Here is an 18,982-nt window from a genome sequence, read left to right as displayed (position 1 = left end):
GAGGATCCTGATTAAGAGAGACAACTGTATTGAAAACGGATCAATTATTATCCTCACAAAGCTCAATTGACTTCATTATTGTAATGGTTTTCCTCCTCTTCGTCCGAAGAGGAAAGGCGAGAAGGATCGGAGGACCAAAATGCAGCGTGGTAAGTGTCCATGTTTTTAATATGAAAAAACTCAACATGAACACTAATACAAAAACAATTAACGTGAACAAAACCGAAACAGTACCGTGTGGCGAACAAACACAGACACGGAAACAAACACCCACAAACAAACAGTGAAACCCAGGCTACCTAAGTATGATTCTCAATCAGAAACAACTTTGACACCTGCCTCTGATTGAGAACCATACTAGGCCGAAACATAGAAATCCCAAAATCATAGAAAAACAAACATAGACTGCCCACCCCAACTCACGCTCTGACCATACTAAATAACGACAAAACAAAGGAAATAAAAGGTCAGAACGTGACAATGATGTTCAAGTTGATGACATTAAAGGCCCACTCTGTGTTATTTGTAAAAATAAAATAAAAACATTTAAATGACTGATACTACCCATTGATTCTTGATGAATATCACTTACACAGCAAATCGGCCAGTGTTACCTCGTGTTGATTTTTCAGTGTAACATTTCTAGTGTTGATTCAGGTGTTAATTTAACCCATACAGAGTTAATGTAACTCTCAAATAGTGTAAAATAATCCCAGTGTTGGTGTTAATAACCAGAGTTGTGTTTGAGAATGTGATTGTGTCAGTTTTACCTGTGGAGAGTAAAAGTTCTCCATCAAAACCACACCCATCATTATCATATTTCCCAGCAGGTAGATTTTTTACATTTTATTTATTTATTTAATTTTACCCCCTTTTTTCACCCCAACAGAGCCTGGGCTTGAACCCAGAGTCTCATTGGGCAGAGCTAGCACTGCGATGCAGTGCCTTAGACCACTGCGCCACCCGAGAGGCCCGGTAGATTTTTTTTAGGATTGTTTTTGCAAGTACATTTATTGATTGATTAATCACATGCAACACAAAGATGCACAACATACTTTTTCTAAACTAATCAAATCAGTTAGATGTATTGCACCCGTTACTGAAATGGTTGTTCCAGTTTAAATGGTTTATGTAGTCTCCTTTATTTTTATGTTTTTTTAACCTTTATTTAAGGGAAGGTAAATTCTTATTTTCAATGATGGCCTAGGAACAGTGGGTTAACTGCCTAGTTCAGGGGCAGAACGACAGAGTTGTACCTTGTCAGCTCGGGGATTCGATCTTGCAACCTTTCGGTAACTAGTCCAATGCTCTAACCACTAGGATACCTGCAGCACAGTGTAATAATAATCGGCCCCCGGCTGACTCAAATCAAATGTATTTATATAGCCCTTCTTACGTCAGCTGATATCTCAAAGTGCTGTACAGAAACCCAGCCTAAAACCCCAAACAGCAAACAATGCAGGTGTAGAAGCACGGTGGCTAGGAAAAACTCCATAGAAAGGCCAAAACCTAGGAAGAAATCCAGAGAGAAACCAGGCTATGAGGGGTGGCCAGTCCTCTTCTGCCTGTGCCGGGTGAAGATTATAACAGAACATGGCAAAGATGTTCAAATGTTCATAAATGACCAGCATGGTCAAATAATAATAATCACAGTAGTTGTCGAGGGTGCCGCAAGTCAGCACCTCAGGAGTAAATGTCAGTTGGCTTTTCATAATCAAGAGTATCTCTACCGCTCCTGCTGTCTCTAGAGAGTTGAAAACAGCAGGTCTGGGACAGGTAGCACGTCCAGTGAACAGGTCAGGGTTCCATAGCCGCAGGCAGAACAGTTGAAACTGGAGCAGCAGCACGGCCAGGTGGACTGGGGACAGCAAGGAGTCATCATGCCATGTAGTCTTGAGGCATGATCCTAGGGCTCAGGTCCTCCGAGAGAGAGAAAGAAAGAAAGAGAGAATTAGAGAGAGCATACTGAAATTCACACAGTACACCGGATAAGACAGGAGAAGTACTCCAGATATAACAAACTGACCCTTAAAATTAGACATAGGCTGAAATTCAATTGAAATGGCAGTTGACTGTGGTATTTTGGACACAGTAATTGAATTACTGTAGTTGAAATGCAGTTGTAATGCACTGCAGATAAACTGTAAAATTACTGCTGTAAAAACTGTGTTTTGGATGCAGTATTTGCAGCATACTGCACTATAACTTAAGTTATACTGCACTTGAACTGCAGTTATACTGCACTCTAACTGCAATTATTTTTGTTAACACACTTTTTTTTGCACGACAGTTTACCTTCCTTTTGCGGAAAAAAAACAAATTGAAACCATTTGGAGTTTAACTTGGGTTTTTTTTCGCAACCGGTGATCTGTTTCCCCAGCAATTTTTTTTTTTTTACCACTACATCACCGACAGTCGTCTATTATTACAGAGCCCCAAAACATATTTAGTCGTAGGAGGAAGAGATGCTGCCTATTTACCGCAATGTGGGTTTGTTAATTGGGGGAGCACACCGTGGCGTTGCCCTTTTAAGAGCGAGCAGTTATGTGGTGGTCAATAGAGGGGGCTACTTGGTCTAGAGCAGAGAACCAGATTCACGGAGAAAGTGGCAGTCAAAAGGATGCTGGAGGCTTTATCTTTATCTTTATCTTTATAAATATGATAAGACTAATGACTTATTCAAAATATCAAACACATGATGAACATGAGCATAATGACCATCATGTTGAATGAGGAACATTCACTCATCAAATAACATTTGCCACAGAAAATGTTGACCATTGAAATGAATGACTTGGGTCGCCTATTTGTGTTTTGCACAATTGACATTGCCTCAATCTGAAATGAGTTTCATAATCAAGATTGCGCTCCCTCAATTTCCGAAATGCCTAGCTTTTTTTATTTTATTTTTTTTTTACCTTTATTTAACCAGGCAAGTCAGTTAAGAACAAATTCTTATTTTCAATGACGGCCTGGGAACAGTGGGTTAACTGCCTGTTCAGGGGCAGAACGACAGATTTGTACCTTGTCAGCTCGGGGGTTTGAACTCGCAACCTTCCGGTTACTAGTCCAACGCTCTAACCACTAGGCTACCCTGCCGCCCCAACGCCATTCAACGCCATTACCCATAGCAAGCTAACCTCAATAACGGTGTGTCAAGAAGACCACGATACAATGGGAACAGAGACTGCCTGCACGTCCCCATTATCCGAAAAGTACGCGTTAAAGAATACAGAAACACAGCTGTGTTGAAAACAAAGGCACGCCTGCCTGCCAGTATGCAATGTGGGCAGCACAGTTGATTCGCGGAGGAGGATGGTTTGTCCGATAGTAACCTCTGAGTGAGCGAGAAAAGAAGGTGGGGGTTACAAGGTAATAAATAGTTGGCTATATATAGAACGGATAATGGTACATTTTTATATGTGTACCGTGTCCTGTAATTGTGAAATAAACTAATTACCCTCCTGGACCTGTAAAAGTGTCCATTCTTGTCTCAAAATATGCACCACTCATTCCTTTCTTTCTGTCTGACATTTTTCATACAAAACCAGCCATCGATGATCAGAACAATTCGTTTTCATCACACATCGTTTATCAGATAAATATAACCATAGAAACATAAATCTTTTAATGTAATAATGTTGACGAAAACATAATGAAGCTAAACACAAAATGTTTGAAATCATTGCATCTTATCGAAAGAAACGCTAGAGAAGAGAAACATCCGCTCTGCTCTCCACTCCGCATGAAAAGCAGATTTGACCGATAGTAACCTCGCTTCGCAGCCGGCAGGAACTAGGTGAAAGTGGAATGATGTCATTGGGCTGTGGAGGAGAATATTATGGCTCGAAATAGCAGAATACCACAATGGCTACTTGGTTTTAGGGTAATATTTATAAGAACATGGTCATATGTGATTTAATGCTGCAATATGTCACTTTTTGGACGACCTGACCAAATTGACATAGACAGTCAGTTATAGATGTCATTCCCATTGAAACCAAGTCCAAGAAGCGATAGATCTGTCCTTTGGGCGCTATTTCTATGTTTTGCATCTTTTATTTGTATTTTTGTTTAACAGCTCAAAATACAATATTTTTGATTATGGAAAGTACAGCAGTTTAAATGGTACAATGAATCTCTACACTATACTTGGTTGTTTTGTCACAAACTGAAATTAGGTGAATTATTTCTGCATATTGCACCTTTAAACATAACATTATTGGCCTCCTGAGTGGCGCAGTAGCCTAAAGCACTGCATCGCTGTGCCACTAGAGATCCTGGTTCGAGTCCGTGCTCGACCGGGAGACCCATGGGGTGGCGCACAATTGGCCCAGCGTCGTCTGGGTTAGGGGAGGGTTTGGCCGGCAGGGATGTTCTTGTCCCATCGCGCACTAGCGACTCCTGTGGCGGGCCGGGCACAGTGCACGCTGACACGGTCGCCAGGTGTACGGTGTTTCCTCCGACACATTGGTGCGGCTGGCTTCCGGGTTAAGAGGGCGTTGTGTCAAGAAGCAGTGGCTTGGCTGGGATGTGTTTTGTAAGGACGCACGGCTCTCGACCTTCGCCTCTCCCGAGTCCGTACGGGAGTTGCAGCAATGGGACAAGACTGTAACTACCAATTAGATACCACGAAAATGGGGTAAAAAATATAACATTATTATACAGATGATCTATAACATAAACCACGTTCCTCCCAATACATATTTTTGATAAAAGAAAAACATTTTCTTGTGCCTCTTTAAAGCCTAAAAAGTGTCCGTGTTTGACCCTATGTGAAAACAATACAACAGAACAGATTCACCGGAATGACATTTCCTCTCATGGGTGGCCCAAAGAGGGATCTGAAAGCCATGCCCCAAGTAAGTCACAGATCTAGCTTTCTGAGCTGACCTGCCAGGTGGTATCTCAATCACCCAGCATCAATAACCCCAACGTTTTTGAAAACAACCCAACTAAGTGACCCAACACCTGCAACCCAGCAGTTGGGTCAACCAAGCAACCCAGCAGTTGGGTCAACCAAACAACCCAGCAGTTGGGTCAACCAAACAACCCAGCAGTTGGGTCAACCAAGCAACCCAGCAGTTGGGTCAACCAAGCAACCCAGCAGTTGGGTCAACCAAACAACCCAGCAGTTGGGTCAACCAAACAACCCAGCAGTTGGGTCAACCAAACAACCCAGCAGTTGGGTCAACCAAACAACCCAGCATATTTTCTTTAGAGAGCATGATTCCTGTACTAGAGAAAAACTCTATACGGAAAAAGTAACTGGATCTTATAGGGAAAAACTAGGGTCTAAAAGGGAAAAAATAAGGTCTACTAGGGAGAAAATAAGGTCTACTAGGGAGAAAAAAAAAAAAAAAAAATTGATTCACTAGGGAAAACCGGTTCCACTAGGGAAAACCGGTTCCACTAGGGAAAACCGGATCTACTAGGGAAAACCGGATCTACTAGGGAAAACCTCTACCTCAGGGGAAGAACATGAATCATCTGTAGACTGAAGCATCACATGCTATGTGGTCTGTGTTATGAGAGCTGACGTCTACAGAACCAATGACTCAGTATTTACTAAGCACCTTCACTATGTTCCATCAGCACAAAGTTACTCGGTTGGCGGTGCGTTAAAATGTTTGACTTTCACACTCATTAGGATTATGTTGATTAATCCCACATTTACACCCCCCCCCCCCCACCCCCACCCCGGGGGGAAAAAAACGTACACCCTTGCCTTTCTTGCACCAACATTCATACTGATAGCTGCTGTATTGGGGGAAAATGTACTTCCTAGGACTGATATGTGTTTGTCTCCCCTAGCACTAACTGTAAAGCCTACGCATTGATAAAGTTGTTATGGGGGTGTTTGTCATTAGTACAGTTTGGGAATTGGAAACCTATATTATGTTGTCCAACATGTTGACAGTTTACGCCAAGCAGTACGTTACATTGCACTGTAAGACTTATTTACAAAGGGCATTACAAGCCTCCTATTGATGTGGTTGACAATTCTAAAAAAAAAGATTAGGAGCTATGACCTGCATTTAAATCTCTTATTGAAACTGTTTAATACTTATTGTGTACATTTGTTTTTTAATCCTTTTTGTTTTTAATCCTTTTTGGTTAAACGCTCAGTAGAATTCATTGATTTACAAGGGAGTGTTAGAGGAAATAGTTAAATGAATATACCTTATCAAATATAAGCGTATGGAAGGATACTATATTAGTTACTTTAATTCTGGAAAACAAAACGGTAAAAGTATGAGCATTTTGTTTGAGAATGTGTATTTTCACAAGTAGGCCAAAAACAATTGACAGCAACATACATGTGTAACACTCCCACATACAGTTGAAGTCGGAAGTTTACATACACCTTAGCCAAATACATACAAAACATTTTTTTTTTTTTTTTTTACAATTCCTGACATTTAATCCTAGTAAAAATTCCCTGTCTTAGGTCAGTTAGGATCACCACTATTTTAAGAGTGTGAAATGTCAGAATAATAGTAGAGAATTATTTATTTCAGCTTTAATTTCTTTCATCACATTCCCAGTGGGGTCAGAAGTTTACATACACTCAATTAGCATTTGGTAGCATTGCCTTTAAATTGTTTAACTTAGGTCAAAGGTTTAAGGTAGCCTTCCACAAGCTTCCCACAATAAGCTGGGTGAATTTTGTCCCATTCCTCCTGACAGAGCTGGTGTAACTGAGTCAGGTTTGTAGGCCTCCTTTCTATGGGATTGAGGTCAGGGCTTTGTGAAGGCCACTCCAATACCTTGACTTTGTTGTCCTTAAGCCATTTTGTCACAACTTTGGATGTATACTTGGGTCCCATTTGCGACCAAGCTTTAACTTCCTGACTGATGTCTTGAGATGTTGCTTCAATATATCCACATCATTTTCTTTCCTCGTGATGCCATCTATTTTGTGAAGTGCACCAGTCCCTCCTGCAGCAAAGCACCCCCACAACATGATGCTGCCACCCCCGTGCTTCACAGTTGGGATGGTGTTCTTCGGCTTGCAAACCTCCCCCATTTTCCTCCAAACATAATGATGGTCATTATGGCCAAACAGTTCTATTTTTGTTTCATCAGACCAGAGGACATTTTTCCAAAAAGTACAATCTTTGTCCCCATGTACAGTTGCAAACCGTAGTCTTCATTTTTTATGGCGGTTTTGGGGCAGTGGCTTCTTCCTTGCTGAGCGGCCTTTCAGGTTGTTGATATAGGACTCGTTTTCCTGTGGATATAGAAACTTTTGTACCGGTTTCCTCCAGCATCTTCACAAGGTCCTTTGCTGTTGTTCTGGGATTGATTTGCACTTATAGCACCAAAGTACGTTCATCTCTAGGAGACAGAATGCGCCTCCTTCCTGAGCGGAATGACAGCTGCGTGGTTCCATGTGTTTATACTTGCGTACTATTGTTTGTACAGATGAACATGGTACCTTCAGGCGTTTGGAAATTGCACCCAAGGATGAACCAGACCTGTGGGGGTCTACAATTGTATTTATTTTTTAAGGTAGGCCTTGAAATACATCCACAGGTACACCTCTATTTGACTCAAATTATGTAAATTAGCCTATCAAAAGCTTCTAAAGCCATGACATAATTTTCTGGAATTTTCCAAGTTGTTTAAAGGCAAAGTCAAATTAGTGTATGTCAACTTCTGACCCACTGGAATTGTTATACAGTGAATTATAAGTGAAATAATCTGTCTGTAAACAGTTGTTAGAAAAATGACTTGTGTCATTCACAAAGTAGATGTCCTGACCGACTTATCAAAACTATAGTTTGTTAACAAGATATTTGTGGAGTGGTTGAAAAACGAGTTTTAATGACTCCAACCTAAGTGTATGTAAACTTCCGACTTCAACGGTATGTGTTCTGTCTGCCCGTCTGTGTCTAGTGCCTGCTGACCAACCAACCATCTACAGCCCATTTACACATAAAGGCCCATTCAACCCCAACAGCTGGCTACAACACTGTCCCCTCTCTCTTTATCTCTTTCATGGGCAGAGTGGTGGTTGCCCCCTCTGTTTTTCATGACTATCTGCTTGGCCTTGAATACGTTTCTCTTTCAGTTGATGTTTTGTCTAACAGACAGTTGTTGTTTCTTCTACCCCAGTGTGTTGGAGGGTAGGCTATCGCTGTCGCAACATGGGCCCCTGACCAACAGTGCCGCTGCTCTGCTGACTGCGCATAACTGCATGTTTCACTTCCCTAACTTTGTGCCGACAACATGAAAAACTACCGGTTATGAACCACTGAGGTCTCTGGTCGGAATGTACTCACTTCTCCCATATTTAGGGCCAGGGGCTTTTCTGACTACGTGACCTGATCAGGAAAAGCTCTAAGCCAGAGTTAAAGGCTGTACTATAGGGGCTAGAGTTTTCCTGGTTGGGTCACATGCTCAGGAAAAACTCCTGGTCCTTAAGCAGATGTGTTTAACATTTTATTGCATAAAAATATGGTATGAAATGGACTGTATAAAAAAAGTATACTGAAAGACTGAGCGTTCATTCGGTTCCCAAAGGGATCACCCAGTCTATTTTAAGCAGGCCCTTTGAAGTAGTCAGAATCAGAGGCTGACGATGGATGTATGAAATACCTATTTTCGTAACAAACAGGGTTTCAATTACAAGAATGCTGGGGGGTATCTTGGTTGGCACCATGGACACACCTTCACCCACTGTAATATTAACAGGGCATCCCTATAGATGCTCGAAAAACGATGCCCTATTTTTTAGAGCACCAAGCTACATATGACTGTATGTAATTCAATCCCTAGTATGAAATGAGTCTGACAATGAACCAAGCCTCATAATAGGTTGAATATAAATCCCAGGTGCATTCAGAAAGTATTCTGATCCCTTAACATTTTCCCACATTTTGTTACAATACAGCTTTATTCAATTATTATTATTATTTTCTCCATCCTCATCAATCTACATACAATACCCCATAATGACTAGTGGTGGAAAAATACTACATTCTCATAATTGAGTAAAAGTAAAGATACCTTAATAGAAAATGACTCAAGTAAAAGTCACCCAGTAAAATACTACTTGAGTAAAAGTTTTTTAAGTATTTGGTGTTAAATATACTTAAGTATCAAAAGTAAATGTAGTTGCTAAAATATACTTAAGTATCAAAAGTAAATGTAGTTGCTAAAATATACTTAAGTATCAAAAGTAAAAGTACAAATCATTTTAAAATCCTTATATTAAGCAAACCAGATGGCACAATGTTACTTTTATTTACGGATAGCCAGGGTCACACTCCAACACTGAGACATCATTTAAAGACAAAGCATGTGTGTTTAGTGAGTCTGCCAGATTGGAGGCAGTAGGGATGACCAGGGATGTTCTCTTGATGAGTGTGCGAACTGGACCATTTTCGGTCCGGCTAAGCATTCAAAATGTAACAAGTATTTTTGGGTGTCAGGGAAAAATGTACGGAGTAAAAAGTACATCATTCTATTTACGAATGTAGTGAAATAACAGTAAACGATGTCAAAAATATAAATAGTAAAGTAAAGTACAGATACCCCCAAAAACAACTTAAGTAAAAATACTTTAAAGTACTACTTAAGTACTTTACACCACTAATAATGACAAAGCAAAAACAGGTTTTTAGACAAAAACAAATACATTATTTACACAAGTATTTAGACCCTTTGATATGAGACTCCAAAATGAGCTCAGGTACATCTTGTTTCCATTGATCATCCTTCAGATGTTTCTACAACTTGACTGGAGTCCACCTGTGGTAAATTCAATTGACTGGACATGATTTGGAAAGGCACACACCTGTCTATATAAGGTCCCACAGTTGACAGTGCATATCAGAGCAAAAACCAAGCCATGAGGTCGAAGGAATTGTCCGTACCCTTCACCAGATCTGTGCCTCGACACAATCCTGTCTCGGACCTCTACGGACAATTCCTTTAATGCACCTGAGCTCAATTTCGAGTCTCAAAATGAAGGGTCTGAATACTTATGTAAATAAGGTATTTCTGTTTTCTTATTTGAATAAATTTGCAAAAAAATCTAAAAACCTGTTTTCGCTTTGTCATTGTGGGGTATTGTGTGTAGATTGTTGAGGATTGTATTTATTTAATCTATTTTAGAATAAGGCTGTAATGTAACAAAATGTTGAAAAAGTCAAAGAGTCTGAATACTTTCTGAAGGCACTTGTACATCTGAAAGTTGTAGGGGGTAAAAAAAACATGGCAAAATAAAAGCCACCTATACACCTTGCCATGATGCCTTCATTTTCACAGACCTTGTAGCCAAAATACAGGTATCGGGTCTGCGTGAATGGTTCTCTGCTTTTTTTGCAGGGGAAATCATTAACAATTCCATTGTTAAACACGACCCCAATTTGAACAGCAAACAGCCTCCACCACACCTTTCAATTTGCCATTTACCCACTGATACAGTTGAAATCGGAAGTTTACATACACCTTAGCCAAATACATTTAAACTTAGTTTCACAATTCCTGACATTTAATCCTAGTAAAAATTCCCTGTCTTAGGTCAGTTAGGATCACCACTTTATTTTAAGAATGTGAAATGTCAGAATAATAGTAGAGAGTGATTTATTTCAGCTTTTATTTCTTTCATCTCATTCCCAGTGGGTCAGAAGTTTACATATACTCAATTAGTATTTGGTAGCATTGCCTTTAAATTGTTTAACTTGGGTCAAACGTTTCTGTTAGCCTTCCACAAGCTTCCCACAATAAGTTGAGTGAATTTTGGCCCATTCCTCCTGACAGAGCTGGTGTAACGGAGTCAGGTTTGTAGGCTTCCCCCAAACATAACAATGGTCATTATGGCCAAACAGTTCAATTTTTGTTTCATCAGAGGACATTTCTCCAAAAAAGTACGATCTTTGTCCCCATGTGCAGTTGCAAACTGTAGTCTGGCTTTTTTATAGAGGTTTTGGAGCAGTGGCTTCTTCCTTGCTGAGTGACCTTTCAGGTTACGTCGATATAGAATTAGTTTTACTGTGGATATAGATACTTTTCTACTGGTTTCCTCCAGCATCCAGCAAGGTCCTTTGCTGTTGTTCTGGGATTGATTTGCACTTCTCGCACCAAAGTACGTTCATCTATAGGAGACAGAACGCGTCTTCTTCCTGAGCAGTATGACAGCTGCGTGGTCCCATGTGTTTATACTTGTGTACAATTGTTTGTACAGATGAACGTTGTACCTTCAGGCGTTTGGAAATTGCTCCCAAGGATGAATCAGACTTGTGGTCTACAATTTTGTTTCTGAGGTCTTGGCTGATTTCTTTTGATTTTCCTATGATGTCAAGCAAAGAAGCACTGAGTTTGAAGGTAGGCCTTGAAATACATCCACAGGTACACCTCCAATTGACTCAAATTATGTCAATCAGAAGCTTTTAAAGTCCATGACATCATTTTCTGGAATTTTCCAATCTGTTTAAAGGCACAGTCAACTTATTGTATGTAAACTTCTGACCCACTGGAATTGTGATACAGTGAGTTATAAGTCAAATAATCTGTCTGTAAACAATTGTTGGAAAAATTACGAAGCACAAATTACGAAGCACAAAGTAGATGTCCTAACCGACTTGCCAAAACTATAGTTCGTTAACAAGAAATTTGTGGAGTGGATGAAAAACAAGTTAATGACTCCAATCTAAGTGTATGTAAACTTCCGACTCCAACTGTATGTAAAAGGGTTATACCTGCAAATTAGTGGTAAATAAGGGGGCGGTTTGAAAAGGGGCTCATATAAACATTGCCTTATATTTTTTTTACCGGGAACAAACCAAATCTTCTGTCAGAAATGGGCATAAGAGACAATTCAACCTAACAATGTCAGGCAGGCAGGCAAAGACACGTTCTTGAGTGATCTCATTCTTCAATGATAACTTGAATTCCACTGCTTGCGTAAGTGTGACTGACTGTGCGTGTGTGTCTGACTGTGACACTACTGAATAGCATTGCTCAGCCCCTCGACCTTGGTGATGATTACTTGAAGGAGATGAGGCACTGATTAAAACCCACAGCTGCCGAATAGCAGGCTGAACAATCCCACTGGAGAGCAGTAGCAGCACGCGCTGCTCACTGCAGACACGAGGGAGAGGAAGGGGGGAGCCAGTGTGCCAATACTCCCCCTCATATACATATACACATTATATATATATATTTCCAAAATAATAAATAAGGCTGTTTATTTTAAATAAACATACAGTGGGGCAAAAAAGTATTTAGTCAGCCACCAATTGTGCAAGTTCTCCCACTTAAAAACATGAGAGAGGCCTCATAGGTACACTTCAACTATGACAGACAAAATGAGGAAAAAAAATCCAGAAAATCACATTGTAGGATTTGTTATGAATTTATTTGCAAATTATGGTGGAAAATAAGTATTTGGTCAATAACAAAAGTTTATCTCAATACTTTGTTATATACCCTTTGTTGGCAATGACAGAGGTCAAACGTTTTCTGTAAGTCTTCACAAGGTTTTCACACACTGTTGCTGGTATTTTGGCCCATTCCTCCATGCAGATCTCCTCTAGAGCAGTGATGTTTTGGGGCTGTTGCTGGGCAACACAGACCTTCAACTCCCTCCAAAGATGTTCTATGGGGTTGAGATCTGGAGACTGGCTAGGCCACTCCAGGACCTTGAAATGCTTCTTACGAAGCCACTCCTTCGTTGCCCGGGCGGTGTGTTTGGGATCATTGTCATGCTGAAAGACCCAGCCACGTTTCATCTTCAATGCCCTTGCTGATGGAAGGAGGTTTCCACTCTAAATCTCACGATACATGGCCCCATTCATTCTTTCCTTTAAACGGATCAGTCGTCCTGGTTCCTTTGCAGAAAAACAGCCCAAAAGCATGATGTTTCCACTCCCATGCTTCACAGTAGGTATGGTGTTCTTTGGATGCAACTCAGCATTCTTTGTCCTCCAAACACGACGAGTTGAGTGTTTACCAAAAAGTTATATTTTGGTTTCATCTGACCATATGACATTCTCCCAATCTTCTTCTGGATCATCCAAATGCTCTCTAGCAAACTTCAGATGGGCCTGGACATGTACTGGCTTAAGCAGGGGGACACGTCTGGCACTGCAGGATTTGAGTCCCTGGCGGCGTAGTGTGTTACTGATGGTAGGCTTTGTTACTTTGGTCCCAGCTCTCTACAGGTCATTCACTAGGTCCCCCCGTGTGGTTCTGGGATTTTTGCTCACCGTTCTTGTGATCATTTTGACCCCACGGGGTGAGATCTTGCGTGGAGCCCCAGATCGAGGGAGATTATCAGTGGTCTTGTATGTCTTCCATTTCCTAATAATTGCTCCCACAGTTGATTTCTTCAAACCAAGCTACTTACCTATTGCAGATTCAGTGTTCCCAGCCTGGTGCAGGTCTACAATTTTGTTTCTGGTGTCCTTTGACAGCTCTTTGGTCTTGGCCATAGTGGAGTTTGGAGTGTGACTGTTTGAGGTTGTGGACAGGTGTCTTTTATACTGATAACAAGTTCAAACAGGTGCCATTATTACAGGTAACGAGTGGAGGACAGAGCAGCCTCTTAAAGAAGAAGTTACAGGTCTGTGAGAGTCAGAAATCTTGCTTGTTTGTAGGAGACCAAATACTTATTTTCCACCATAATTTGCAAATAAATTCATTAAAAATCCTACAATGTGATTTTCTGGATTTTTTTTCTCATTTTGTCTGTCATAGTTGTAGCTATGATGAAAATTACAGGCCTCTCTCATCTTTTTAAGTGGGGGAACTTGCACAGTTGGTGGTTGACTAAATACTTTTTTGCACCACTGTATGTACCTAGAGTCATATGCAAGTCAACACAACACAGACAGATAAAGTAGTTGATGACATTCAACTAAAAGATTACTTTTTACATCACTCTTACTAAATGTTATCCAGCACACCAATTATTGAGCATTCTGTAAGGCATATAAACGATCCTAATAATAGTAGCCTACTGTACTTAACATACAATACTGTAAAAACAAAATCTGTCAAAACAATGTGCCTAATAAATGTAAAAATCTTAAGTGTCACTTCTGGCTGGGCCCCTCAACTCAATAGAGCAACGAAACACATGCCCTTGTCAGCTGCTTCAGTGGGTGCATGTGAAAAGGTTGTCATTATGAAGAAAAAGGAGAAGGATGTGGAAGAAGGATGTGTGGCTCACAAAACAGGAAGCGATATCTGTACATAGTGTGTCTATGTCTGTACATAGTGTGTCTGACTGTCAACTATTACCAGCCAAATGACAGGCCGTTCATCAATGACCAAAACATGCTCAAGTCAAGTCCCTCAACTGTTTCTGTTATGAAAAACCCCAGAGCTCATAATCTGATCCATCTACCATCTGTGGTATGGGATGTTAAAACTGAAACCTTCCTCATCAATTTGATTATTCACGTCGTTTTACAACATATTTTTCACTGCACGAGAATGTTTACATGTAGCCACCTAGCCCATACTCTTATGCGGGGAAAGGATTCTCATTTTGAGCCGGTCACCTTCGTGGGAAGGGTACGTTAGGGAAAAAGAGTAAAGATTTTCTTATTCATTGTCCTTATTTGAATGTCTTGGTCTCTCGTGTCCGTTTCATCTCTCCTGAGAAGACATTGGTCTATGGATGGAATTGCGTAAGCGTTCCGAGACGCTGTAATGTTCTAGAATCTTCGGTGACTCATTTAGCTTCCCAACAGGAACACAAATAAAAACCCTGGACCATTGCACCATCTAGTGGAGTATAGGGACAAATGGTGCACAACAGTAGAGGTTGCTTGCTTGCACTAGCATAATGATATGATATTTAAATCCGATAAAACAGATAAAAAAACGGACATCTTTATTTATGTGACTTTCACATAATTATACACTGTACAGATGGATTACTTTATAATATTGAGAAAAGGGCTTCCCAAGTGCCGCAGCGGTCTAAGGCACTGCATCGCAGTGCTTGAGGCGTCACTACAGACCTGGGTTTGATCCCAGGCTGTGTCACAGCCGGCCATGACCGGGAGACCCATGAGGCGGCACACAATTGGCCCAGAGTCGTCCGGGTTAGGGGAGGGTTTGGCCAGCCGGGATTTCCTTGTCCCATTGCGCTCTAGCAACTCCTTGTGGCAGGCTGGGCGTCTGCAAGCTGATTTCGGTCGTCAGCCGGACCATGTTTCCTCCGACACATTGGTGCGGCTGGCTTCCGGGTTAAGCGAGCAGTGTATCAAGAAGCAGTGCGACTTGGCAGGGTCGTGTTTCGGAGGACGCATGGCTCTCAACCGTCGTCTCTCCCGAGTCCATAGGTGAGTTGGGACAAGACTGTAACAGCAATGGGACAAGACTAACTACCAATTGGGGAGAAAAAGGGCTAAAATAATAAATCATGTTGAAGATTTTTTTTAACATTTTCAGACAATGATTAGACAAATTGACTTAAATAAGAAAAGCCAAGTGATTCACTTAACCCAACTAATTTGACGTTGAATTGACCATTTTAGGATGCCACGTATCCTACAACGTACAGTAAGTAGCCTGGAGCTCTAAAAGGTGACTAGGGTCTTGTTTTTTCTCTGCGTGTGTTCCTCCCATCTTGTGACTGTGGGCTGGAAAACAGAAAACATGGAATTCCCAGAAAGGAAGCCTTTGACCTCTGCTCTGAATTGTTTGTGACTACATTTAAAACAAGGGTTAACTAAACCAACCATTGGAGGAAAGCCAGTTCTGCTGAGATGACCCCGAGGTCATGCTTTCATTGGGGAAGAGGTCCAAAAACAACCCCTACTGTGTCCCTTTCCCCTATAGCCCTGCCATGGCACTGGGTAGAAGGTAGGAGTTGTCCTTAATCAGATATTGTTTCATCCTCCCCTCTATCAACTTCCAGACTGACTGGTCTATACAAACTGGGTCAGAGTGTACAACCTGTTTACTTCTGTTTAGAGGGGGGGGGGGTAATTCACCACATACCCCTTATTAACCCTTTGTTAACTTGTCATTTGAAACAGGCTTGTACATATCTGTTTTTAGAGAGACAGTAAAACTAGGCAAGATAAAGGACAGATTCATATGTTCCTTACTAAAGGTGATGTAGATGGAATAAAGTCCTTATATTACGGTTCTTTCCAAACAAGCCTGCTCTGAGCTTGACAGCTCTCTCTCTCTAACAGGTCACAAATCTTGCTGATGTGATTGCAAACTGTGATATTTCACCCAATAGATATGGGAGTTTATCAAAATTGGATTTGTTTTTCAATTCTTTGTAGGTCTGTGTAATCTGAAGGAAATATGTGTCTCTAATATGGTCACACATTTGGCAGGAGGTTATTAGGAAGTGCAGCTCATTTTGTTGTGCAGTGTGCATATAGCCGGTCTTCTCTTAAGAGCCAGGTCTGCCTTTGGCGGCCTTTCTCAATATCAGTCACAGTGGTCAGGTATTCTGCCACGGTGTGCTCTCTGTTTATGGCCAAATAGCATTCTAATTGTTGTTTTGTAAATTCTTTCCAAACTGTCAAGTAATACTTTCTTGTTTTCTCTGATTTGGTGGGTCTAATTGTGTTGCTGTCCTGGGTCTCTGTGGGTTCTGTTTGTGTTTGTGAACAGAGCCCCAGGACCAGCTTGCTTAGGGGGCTCTTCTCCAGGTTAATTTCTCTGTAGGTGATGGCTTTGTTATGGAAGGTTTGGGAATCACTTCTTTTTAGAAGGTTGTCAAATTTAGCAGCTTTTTTCTGGATTTTGATAATTAGCCTAATTCCACTCTTCATGCATATTTTGTTTTACATTGTACACGGAGGAGAGTTTCGCAGAATTCTGCATGCAGAGTCTCAATTTGGTGTTTGTCCCATTTTGTGAATTCTTGCTTGGTGAGCGGACCCGAGACCTCACAACCATAAAGGGCAATGAGTTCTATAACTGATTCAATTATTTTTAGTCAGATGCTAATTGGTATGTCAAATTTTAGGTTCATTTTGATGGCAAAGAAGGCCCTTCTTGCCTTGTCTCTCAGATCGTTCACAGCTTTGTGGAAGTTACCTGCGGCGCTGATGTTTAGGTCGAGGTATGTATCGTTTTTTGTGTGCTCTCCGGCAATGGTGTCAAGATGGAATTTGTATTCATGATCCTGGCAACTGGACCTTTTTTGGAACACCATTATTTTTGTCTTACTGAGATTTACTGTCAGGGCCCCAGGTCTGACAGAATCTGTACAGAAGATCTAGGTGCTGCTGTAGGCCCTCCTTGGTTGGGGACAGAAGCACCAGATCATCAGCAAATAGTAGACATTTGACTTCAGATTTTAGTAGTTGGAGGCCGGGTGTTGCAGACTGTTCTAGTGCTCTTGCCTATTCGTTGATATACAGTTGAAGTCGGAAGGACTTCAACACCTTCAACACCCTACATACACCTTAGCCAAATACATCTAAACTCAGTTTCACAATTCCTGACATTTAATCCTAGTAAAAATGCCCTGTCTTAGGATCACCACTTTATTTTAAGAATGTGAAATGTCAGAATAATAGTAGAGAGTGATTTCAGCTTTTATTTCTTTCATCACATTCCCAGTGGGTCAGAAGTTTACATACACTCAATTAGCATTTGGTAGCATTGCCTTTAAATTGTTTAGCTTAGGTCAAACGTTTCTGTTAGCCTTCCGCAAGCTTCCCACAATAAGTTGGGTGAATTTTGGCACATTCCTCCTGACAGAGCTGGTGTAACGGAGTCAGGTTTGTAGGCCTTCTTGTTCACACACGCATTTTCAGTTCTGCCCAAACATTTTTTATATAGGCTTGAGGTCAGGGCTTGTGATGACCACTCCAGTACCTTGACTTTGATGTCCTTAAGCCATTGGGGTCATTGTCTATTTGGAAGACCCATTTGCGACCAAGCTTTAACTTCCTGATTGATGTCTTGAGCTGATGCTTCAATATATCTACATAATTGTCCATGCTCATGATGCCATCTATTTTGTGAAGTGCACCAGTCCCTCCTGCAGCAAAACACCCCCACAACATGATGCAGCCACCCCCGTGCTTCACGGTTGGGATGGTGTTCTTCGGCTTTCAAGCCTCCCCCTTTTCCCTCCAAACATTAACGATGGTCATTATGGCAAAACAGTTCTATTTTTGTTTCAACAGGCCAGAGGACATTTCTCCAAAAAGTACGATCTTTGTCCCCATGTGCAGTTGCAAAGTACGTTCAACTCTAGGACACAGAACGCGTCTCCTTCCTTAGCGGTATGATGGCTGCGTGGTCCCATGTTGTTTATACTTGTGTACTATTGTTTGTACAGATGACCGTGGTACCTTCAGGAATTTGGAAATTGCTCCCAAGTATGAACCAGACTAGGAGGTCTATAATTTTTTCTCTGAGATCTTGGCTGATTTATTTTGATTTTCTCATGATGTCAAGCAAAGAGGCACTGAGTTTGAAGGTAGGCCTTGAAATACATCCACAGGTACACCTCTAATTGACTCAAATGATGTCAATTAGCCTATCAGAAGCTTCAAAAGCCACAACATTTTCTGGAATTTTCGAAGCTGTTTAAAAGGCACAGTCAACTTAGTGTATGTAAACTTCTGACCCACTGGATTTGTGATACATTGAATTATAAGTCAAATAATCTGTCTGTAAACAATTGTTGGAAAAATTACTTGTGCCATGCACAAAGTCCTAACTGACTTGCCAAAACTATAGTTTGTTAACAAGAAATTTGTGGAGTGGTTGAACAATGAGTTTTAATGACTCCAGCCTAAGTGTATGTAAACTTCTGACTTGTGTATACAGTGCCTTGCGAAAGTATTCGGCCCCCTTGAACTTTGCGACCTTTTGCCACATTTCAGGCTCTCCATCCAACCTCACTGAGCTCGAGCTGTTTTGCAAGGAGGAATGGGAAAAAATTTCAGTCTCTCAATGTGCAAAACTGATAGAGACATACCCCAAGCGACTTACAGATGTAATCGCAGCAAAAGGTGGCGCTACAAAGTAT

General features: G+C 41.0%; 1 long non-coding RNA gene across 1 annotated transcript in view; it reads right to left on the bottom strand.

Moving 5' to 3' along the window:
• Positions 1-147: 147 nt before the first annotated feature.
• The window catches only part of LOC118941347 (uncharacterized), a 23,509-nt gene continuing 4,674 nt past the window's right edge, over positions 148-18,982 (bottom strand). The window contains exon 3 of the long non-coding RNA XR_005037592.2: positions 148-1,920. This is a non-coding gene — a long non-coding RNA (uncharacterized LOC118941347). The remainder of the gene's footprint in view (positions 1,921-18,982) is intronic.

Source organism: Oncorhynchus mykiss, chromosome 19 (genome assembly GCF_057628025.1).
Source record: "Oncorhynchus mykiss isolate SJ-2025 chromosome 19, ASM5762802v1, whole genome shotgun sequence".
Classification (NCBI taxonomy): domain Eukaryota; kingdom Metazoa; phylum Chordata; class Actinopteri; order Salmoniformes; family Salmonidae; genus Oncorhynchus; species Oncorhynchus mykiss.
This window is presented reverse-complemented; position numbering and strand designations above follow the sequence as displayed.